This window comes from Melanerpes formicivorus, unplaced genomic scaffold, assembly GCF_026170545.1.
Source record: "Melanerpes formicivorus ecotype bairdi unplaced genomic scaffold, bMelFor1.0.p_v2 SCAF_280, whole genome shotgun sequence".
Lineage (NCBI taxonomy): Eukaryota > Metazoa > Chordata > Aves > Piciformes > Picidae > Melanerpes > Melanerpes formicivorus.
In genome coordinates this window covers 225,712-235,025 of record NW_027142632.1, presented here as the reverse complement: position 1 = coordinate 235,025, position 9,314 = coordinate 225,712, and the positions used below count along the sequence as shown (strand labels likewise).

General features: G+C 47.6%; 1 protein-coding gene across 1 annotated transcript in view; it reads left to right on the top strand.

Moving 5' to 3' along the window:
* The first annotated feature begins 512 nt into the window (after nt 1-512).
* LOC137458805 (muscle M-line assembly protein unc-89-like) overlaps nt 513-9,314 on the top strand; it is a 42,957-nt gene continuing 34,155 nt past the window's right edge. Inside the window, exon 1 of the mRNA XM_068170075.1 lies at nt 513-1,607. The gene's annotated coding sequence lies outside the window, so the exon portion shown is untranslated. The remainder of the gene's footprint in view (nt 1,608-9,314) is intronic.

Sequence of the window (9,314 nt, the reverse complement as noted above, 5' to 3'; positions counted from 1 at the left end):
GTTGTGTACATGATTCTGGGGCAGGGCTTTCAGGAAATAAAAATAACTATATTTTTATAATTCCTGCCTCATTAATGTACTCCCAATCAAAACATGGACAAGCTGAAATAACAGTTTCACATGCTGACATGGAACCCAGCCATCCAGTGACCTGCACTCCTAGTAGAGATCAGCTTTGCCTGAGTGGCCTCTTTGGATGTGGAGCTGCTCAGCCGACCTCTCCCAGTCTTTCCCCTCATTACTCACCACATGGATTTGTGCCAAGGAGTCAGCTTGCAGTTTCCAATTTGCATCAGGGCTTTCTTTCTTGGAATGTCATTTGACTCATCCCACTTGGGTGGGTCTTGATCAGCCTGTTTCTGAGAGTCTTTGCCAGTCTTCAGCCCTCCACACCTTGGTGTGGTTGATCTCCCACTGACTCACCTCCCACTGACAAATCCACTCAGAGACCCCTTTAAATGTGGCATCTGAATCTGTGGAGATGGCTTCAGCACCATTCTTTACAGCCAACAGAAGTGCAGGCAGTTCTCCCACTTGTGCGCTACCTGCACCCTCTTTGGTTACAGTCTTGCCTGTGGCAATCTCCAGAGCTGTGGCCTTGTAGTGCCACTGTTTTGCCACCCTTTGGGAGGATGCATCTGTGAACCACACACTCCCTCTGTGTGTCGGGGTCTGCGGTCACCTCTGGAGCTGCGTCAGTTGGAGATGGCTTGCATGGCTGACCCAATCAGGTTGTGTCTGGATTTACGGGCTGCTGGAGTTTGGACACTTTAGTAGGGCCCTCTCTTAGAGGCAGGGGCGGTGCAATTCCCTCCAAACAGGCATACCATTTCCTCACAGTGGCTTTCTGGGCCACCCCCTCCAGTGGAGGACTTCCCTTGAGCAACGGGAAAGGGCCTTGCACTACAATTGCCTGAGCAGGATGCACTTTCTCTGCCTCTTTCACAGCTCTGGAAAGGGGGAGGAGACCCTTTTGCCATTGAGAATACCTTCTCGCTATCCTTAAAAGAGGTAGAAGAAAACAATAGAGCTCTGTTGGGGCCTCTGGGGTTTTGGAGGCATTGCCACACAAGGTGAATGATGTCAGTGCCTGTAGAGTGATTTCTCCATTGTACAGGATCGTGTGTGTGTGTGTTTTGAGTGTGCAATAAAAGAGGCATAGGTGAACAGTTTTACTTTTGTGATAGGATCTCTATGGCAACTGCAATTGGTTGCTGAAATTTCAGTCAGTCTTTCTCTCACAAAGAGTTGTATTTGCTGTACCTGTTTGCAGTTCTTGTCTCTGCTGGTGGCTCACAGGTTCGATGGTATTACACTGAGAGCAGCATAAGGCGATTGGCTGTGGGAGGCAGTAGGGCAAAAAGGAAAGAAGGCAGCTGACCAGCGAGGGGAAGGGGCGGTGTTTTGCTTAGCATAGGGAAGAAAGTGCTTGTTTGCTACAGTGTCCTATTGATTTGAGTTTTCTATTTTTCAGGTGCAGCTGAAACCAAACCTTTCGAGTCATGATGTAATTGATACCCAGCCAACAAACAACTGTCTGTCTACACTTGAATGTGCATCTGCTGCTCTTTCTATCATGGAGAAAAATAAGAGTATACAAGAGTTAGGTAAACACTTGAGCTATTCATTTTGTGCTCTCCCATAATGGAGCTGTATTGGCACTTTTTTTCCCAGAGTTGTCTGAAGGTAAACCTAGGCAAGGCTTAGGGTTAACAATCTTGCCTTGATGTGGTTTCAAATTGCAGTTAGGGTCAGATCATGTCCTGTAGGAGATTGGGTTTGGTTGTACCTTGGTAGCTCATTTGTGTGTGGAATAATAGCTGGGTTACTGAAAACAAGGGCTACCTTCCCAACCCATTCCTCAGTCCCTTGCTTCTCCTTGTTTGTTGCTTTTATTTTTCTTTATTCCTTTCCTTTAGTTGTCTAATGCTTTCCTCAGGCACTTCTGCTTGTCCAAGTTTTCACTGTGCAGCCTTCAGATTCATTTGTCTCGGGGCTGGAGACTTTTTCTCCTGTACTTCCTCCTCAGTCTCCTTCTCTTCTTCCTTTTTCCTCTCTTTCTCTTTTCTGTTTGCTTTTACCCTCTTGTACTTCTTAAACATTTTTAACTCAGCAGTGCTGGTGTCTTCCAGTTCTTCTTTACCTTCTGCCTCATTCTTCTTTCCTACCATATTCTCTCATCCAGTACTACTGCTTTGCACACTGCTTGCCATACCTCTACATTCTACATTCATTTCTACATGCACTTGCCATTTCTTATGACAAAACTGCAAAACATGGACTGTGTACCAGGCCTGTTGTGCTGGGTTACACTATCCTGGGGCTGGGCTGCGAGAGCCCTGCCTCCCCTAGGAGGCAACAAAAGAAACTTGATCCAGGTGGACGTGGCTTCTCCCTCCTGGGAGGAGGGGTCCGCAGGGTCTAAATTGCTCTGTTCTGCTCCCCCTTCCCATCCAGCAAGACTATAAAGGGGAGGCTGTGGCAGCCATCTTTGCTCTTTGCCCCTGCTTTGCCTGTTGGAAGGGACACTGCTGCTGCTGGCCTCCTGGTTCTGTCACGTGGTCAGGCCTGAACTTCTCCCTGCTGCATCCATGCTTCTCTAAAGGACTGAAATCCACATACATCGGGGGAGATAAAAGGCCATCTACATTTGGTTTGGCATATTCTCCTATTCATCCTTATTCCTTAACCTGTTAAATCCCCCTTGCTATTGCTCTATATAGATATTGTTTAAAACTTTACTTCTCCTACTTCCAAACTGACTCCAGATTATTTGTTGGTAGATTCAACTCCAGTTAAGGCTTAAACCACCACATCTGTGTCCTAGATTCAGTTGATTAGCAATTGATTGGTGCTGAAGGCAGATGTGGCTCAGATGGTAGTGCATAAGACCCTTAATGAGAAGGGCGTGAGTTCAAGCCTGCAGTGGGCAGTAGTGTCCTCCCTACTCTAGTCATGAGGTCTGTGGTGACAGGTTGGACTTGCTGATCTTTGAGGTCTCTTCCAACCTTAGTGATACTGATACTGAATAATGTGGCAAGCAGCATTTGGACTGACTTATTTGTGCTGGCTCTGGAAGGCTTGGGGCTGTTGTCTTTCTTGTCCTTTTTCCTACTTTTCTTACAGGTAAAACCTGAATCCACAGAATCAGGAGAGTTTGTTATCCTTTAATAGATGTTTGGAGGCAGCGTGTACAGACACACACACACACACACACCCCTTAAAATGTGTATTTACCTCAGCTGAGAACCCAGCTGCTGTGGAACCAGTCAACCATTTTTGCCAATCTCTTCATGTTCTGGTGGTGTGGAATAGTATTGCTGCAGGGGAAGCTGTGGGGAATTTGTAAAATACCTTTTGGTACAACTTTTTAAGAAAGAAAAGCATGTCCAATGTGTGAGAAAGCTAAGAAAGAGGTCAAGATTAGCTTTAGGGAAGTCTGTCTCACTGTCTCTTAGATAGGATACTAAAGTGTTTAAGTACCTTGAACTTGATGGTTAACTTTTTCAGTTCAGATCTGAATTTAAACTCACTGGGCTGACAAATGTCGTTGAGAAGAGCTGGTACTGGACTCAAAAAGAGTTTTATGGTGAATTTAGCTATCAGTCAGGTGGAATCAATTTTGGTTTTAGCATGTATTGGCCTGGGAATATTTCCTGCAGTCCAATAACAATTATAGTGTTTCATAGGTCAGTGTTTTTAAATGGTCTTGTGAAATCAAAGCACAGCAAGGTGATCTTTGAGTCTGAAAAACCTAGAAACATGGCCCAGTGTCAGACAGACAACTGAATGTATTCCTACATGGGGAGTAGAAGGTTGTTTTCTGCAGAAACTGCAAGTCGGAGATGATCTGAAGCCATCCTACCAGCTATCTTGAAGATAAAAGTAAGCCTGTCCCACTGACCTGCTGTGCTCCTGCAGCCAGGGAATGCAGCCCACTGGGTTATGTCTTCTTGCCAGCCAGCTCACAGCTCTTGTGTGTCACTGAAGGAATTTGGGCCCTGAGAGTTCTGGACTTGAAGTTTATCCCAGGTCAAAGAACACCAATTGGACTTTATGCTTGACCTGAGAAGCTGTGATAGCACTAGTGTGTGATGGAGGAGATTCTTAATCTTTTGTTGCTGACATTACTAATATCCATTTAAGAAGTCTTGATAAAGGCCCACAAGTAGTTTTGTGCCACAGAGCCAGGTTTGCAGATTGGTTAGGGGTCCCAAATGTAGTAGAGAGACCGAATGCTCACCCGTGGATTCACTGCATTCTAGTGTCCAACCTGGGGTGCTCATATCCCTCTCCATCACGTAATGAATATTTTAGGGCTTGACTTGTGCCTACTGAAAGAGATCCCCAGGTGAAAAATTGCACCTGCAGTTGGCATAGCATAGAGTAGCCACCTTGGTGTCTGCCTCTGTGAGACTAGGGAGTCCCTTCAAGATCAAATCAATTGTGTTTAGAAGCAGACAAAATGTGTGGAGTCAGAAATTGGAATCCTGTGTGAAGAAACTTTTCTAGAAACTTGTGTCTCTTTAGGAGAGTGCAGCTATCCTAGTTTTTTGCTTTCATGTTCAAAGAAGTTGCTCATTTATTGTACAAGTTCAACCTCTGAACCATGAGAAGTGCTTCAATTGAAGTGGGTTTAATGGATTGTCTTTTTCCTCTGGCGTGCTCGGACAACTTTGGCACAAGGAACCTTTGGTGAGGAAATGCCAAATGCCAAACCCTTGGAGTGTGCTCCTGAACTCAGGAGACATTCCTTTGCTGTGTGGCAGCAAAACAGCCCCAGCCAAAGGAGATGTTGGGAAGCTTTGATGGGGAAAGATTTCCATCAGCTAAGGAGAACCAGTGCATGAAAGTTCCTTAAAGGAAAGAGGAAAGAAGCACACAGGCAAAAAAGCTGCTTTATCATCTCTGGTGCAGAACACGAGCGTTGACTGTTAAAGAACCGTTTGTGCTTGCCTCCCCAAGTTTCTATTTTCATAGAATCGTAGAATCAATAAGGTTGGAAAAGACCTCAAAGACCATCAAGTCCAACCTGTCACCCAACACCTCATGACTACTAAAGCATGGCCCCAAGTGCCATGTCCAGTCCCTTCTTGAACACCTCTAGGGACGGTGACTCCACCACCGCCCCTCGGCAGCCCATTCCAATGGCCAACAACTCTCTCTGTGAAGACCCTTCTCCTCACCTCGAGCCTAAACTTCCCCTGGCACAGCTTAAGACTGTGTCCTCTTGTTCTGGTGCTGCTTGTCTGGGAGAAGAGACCAACCCCCTCCTGGCAACAACCACCTTTCAGGTAGTTGTTGACAGCAATAAGGTCTCCCCTGCATCTCCTCTTCTCCAGGCTAAACAATCCCAGCTCCCTCAGCCTCTCCACGTAGGGCTTGTGCTCGAGGCCTCTCCCCAGCCTCGTTGCCTTTCTCTGGACACATTTGAGAGTCTCAATGTCCTTCTTAAATTGAGGGGCCCAGAACTGGACACAGGACTCAAGGTGTGGCCTAACCAGTGCTAAGTACAGGGGCAGAATGACTTCCCTGCTCCTGCTGGCCACACTATTCTTGATACAGGCCAGGATGCCGTTGTCCTTCTTGGCCACCTGGGCACATTGCTGGCTCGTGTTCAGTCAGCTGTCAATCAGTACCCCCAGGTCCCTCTCTGTTTGGCAGCTCTGCAGGCACTCTGACCCCAGCCTGTAGAGCTGCATGGGGTTGTTGTGGCCAAAGTACGGCACCCCCACTTGGACTTGTTGAATGCCGTCATGTTGGACTCCACCCATCTGGCCAGCCAGTCAAGGTCTCTCTGGAGAGGCCTCCTACCCTCTAACTGATCAACGTCTGCTCCTCTGCTCCAAACTTGGTGTCATCTGCAAATTTACTGATGACCGACTGATGATCGCCTCCTCCAGATCATCAAAGAAGACATTAAACAGGATGGGGCCCAGCACTGATCTCTGGGGGACACCACTAGTGACTGGCTGCCAGCTGGATGTGGCACCATTCACCACCACTCTCTGGGCTCAGCCCTCTAGCCAGTTCCTCACCCAATGCAGAGTGCTGCTGTCCAAGCCACGGGCTGACAGCTTGGCCAGGAGTTTGCTGTGGGGGACGGTGTCAAAGGCCTTGCTGAAATCCAGATAGACTGCGTCCCCAGCCTTCCCTACATCCACCAGGCAGTTCACCTGATCATAGAAGGAGATCAGGTTGGCCAGGCAGGACCTGTCCTTCCTAAATCCATGCTGGCTGGGCCTGATCCCTTGACCATCCTGCAAGTGCTGTGTGATTGCACTCAAGACGACCTGTTCCATAATCTTGCCTGGCACTGAGGTCAGGCTGACAGGCCTGTAATTCCCTGGCTCATCCAGCCGGCCCTTCTTGTGGATGGGCATCACGTTGGGCAGCTTCCAGTCATCTGGGAGCTCTCCAGTGTGCCAGGACTGTTGAAAAATGATGGAGAGCAGCTTGGCCAGCTCATCGGCCAGCTCTCTCAGCACCCTAGGATGGATAGATCCCATCCAGTCCTGTGGACTTGTGGGGATCCAAGTGGCTCAGCAGGTCTCTTAACTACTTCCTCCTGGGTCACAGGTGAACTATACTGCTCCCTGCCTCCATCTCCCAGCTCAGGAGGCCAGTTGTCTGGAAGACAACCTGTCCTGTTAATAAAATTTGAGGCAAAGAAGCTGTTAAGCACCTCTGCCTTTTCCTCATCCTTTTTTAGCATGTTTCCATCTCTGTCCACCAAGGAGTGGAGGTTGTTCTTGCCCCTCCTCTTGCTATTGCTATATTATAGAAGGATTTTGTGTTGTCCTTCACAGCAGAGGCTTGTCTAAGCTCTAAATGCGCTTTTGCCTCTCTAGTTTTTATCCTACATGACCTAGCAACATCCTTAAACATTCTGTGGGTTACTTCTGCCCCTGAACTCCTGTTCCACACTTGTATTTGTGACGTTTGCAGGCTGCACCTCTCTCCAAGGCCCAGTGGTGTGGGAGTGTGCAGGAGCACTACCCCCATCAGGAGCACAGCTCTCAGTTAGGGCAGGGCTTCCTATGCTCTCAGCATCTCGTGAACAGCTGCTTTCCAAGGACTGAAAACCTGATTTGATTCACTCCCAGACTATTTGCCTTTTGCAAACAGCCAGTGTGAGCATTCTAATTTGCACACTTAGTTGTGAAATGAGTCTGTGAGACGTGGCAACTTGCATTTGCTGGGAGCATCAGCCAGTTTGCAAGTTCCTATTCATCCCAGCCTGATTCCTACCCAGAGCCAAACTTTCCTTTCCCCTGCCTCAACTCTTAGTGATTCTCTGAGTTCAGGTGGTTTCCGCTGGTTTGTGCCATTCCCCTCACACTCTTGCATCTTGGCTGCAGGACTGTCAGAGCAGACTGTGCTTTATCCTGTTCTTCCTTGTAAAGCACTAAGCTGTTTGAGTGGACTGTGCAAAGGGAGGGCAAGGAGTGACTGTAGCACATTTCTGTATTTGCAGTGCTTTCCCTGCCCTGTAACAGACGCCCTCAAGATCTGTTTTGTGCTATCTTGGCATAAAGTGCAGCTTGAGGCCTTCCTGTGAACACTTCATTTTGTAACAGCTCCTTGATTGCTGTCAAAAGGTCTCTCTTTCTGAGATGCTGCTGTTTGATTCCAAGCCAGCTGTAGCATGGGAGCCTGCATGGTCACCACCTTGTCATTTATGGTCTTGGGAGAGGCCTAGTTCCCACGATACTGTAGCCTGAGCCAGTGTGAGAGGGCTGCGTGTGTGTGTGAGGCTTTCCCTGAATGAATTCTCTCCTCTCTCCCACAAGGGTCTTGAAAAGTGTGTGAATGCATTTGTTGACAGTTTGCCTAATGATCTCCAGGCAGTGAGATATATGAAGGGGGACACTTTCTCTTGGGGCTGCTGGTCCTGGCGCTAGGGTGGTAGCTGGTGAGATGTTCAGCTCACCTGCCGGACCAAGGTATCCTTGTATGGATTAGACCTAGTCGAAGTGCTGACACATAGGACACGCGGGCTCTTTTCCCAAGGAGTTACTTTCAGTGTCTCAGTGTAACACTCAACTTGTGCTACATTTCTCTCAGCTAGGTCCAGAGGCATGCATTCTTCCATGTACTGGGGTAGAGGAGACCTCCAATTCTGTCCAGGCCTTAACCTCTACTCCTTTCCTTTTTCAGCTCTACACTGCCACTGTCAGTAACCTGCAAACAAAGCATCTCCAAGCATTCCTAAGCTGATTGTGACTTTACATAAATTATGTAAACCCAGTTTATTTCAATGGTACAATTTGAGCTTTGCTTTTCAGCAGTTACCAATGCCAGGAGGAGCAGATTGAGGACCTCTCTCTTAAACCTGCTGCCTTATTGACGCCATGCCTTCAATAGTGACTCTGAATTGTAGCTGTTCTTCATGAAAACAGAAGGAGAGGACACAGTCTCAAGCTGCATTGGGGAGGTTTAGGCTGGATTTTAGGAAGAAATCCTTCACAGAGTGGTTGGCCGTTGGAATGGGCTGCCCAGTGAGGGGGTGGAGTCACTGTCCCTAGAGCCAGGGTTTAGTTGCTTAGATGGTGTTGGGTGATAGGTTGGACTTGATGATCTCAAAGGTCTTTTCCAGCCTAGTTAATTCTGTGATTGTGTGAAAAGGTGCCCACCCTGGAGGCTGTCACCCCAGTTTCTACAGTGATTGCTCATCAGTTCTACCTGTAGGGCAGATCTCAGAGCAGTTGCTGTGGTTTTAGAGTGCAGTTTCTAGGACTCCTTGATACAGTTTTGCAAGATGCACTGCATACTGGGACCAGCACAGCTCTGTCAGAAGACAATGTTAGATCTCCTGTTAAGTCGTAGAGCACCCAGAGGGCTTCCTGACAGCAGCAAGCAACAGAAGATCCTTCGCTTGCACGTGCTGGTCTCTGCACAAGAAGTCTCTGCTGTCTTTCATTTCCAGTTACCTAGCAGGGAGGGTTGTGGGGCACAGTGCTCAATGAATTTAGATGTAATCCTCAGCAGCTCTGGCATGTTTGATGTTCTTCAGAGAACACATTGCTGATGGAGGGGAAAATGGAGAGCAGGGATGTGGAGTCCAAACAGTGCCAGAGGCAGTGAAAATGTTGCATGTTTTATTCTCAAAAGGGAACCACTGAAAATAGGTGAAGAAGCAGATGAGGGCTCTGGAAAATCTTTGAAGTGGTGAAGTGAAAAAGTGGGAGACACAACAGTGATGGAAACACTTCTTATATTATGCAGTCTGTAAACCTTATTAGAATAAACTTTATTAGAATAAACCAAACCAGGTTGGAAGAGACCTTCAAGATCATCGTGTCCAACCCATC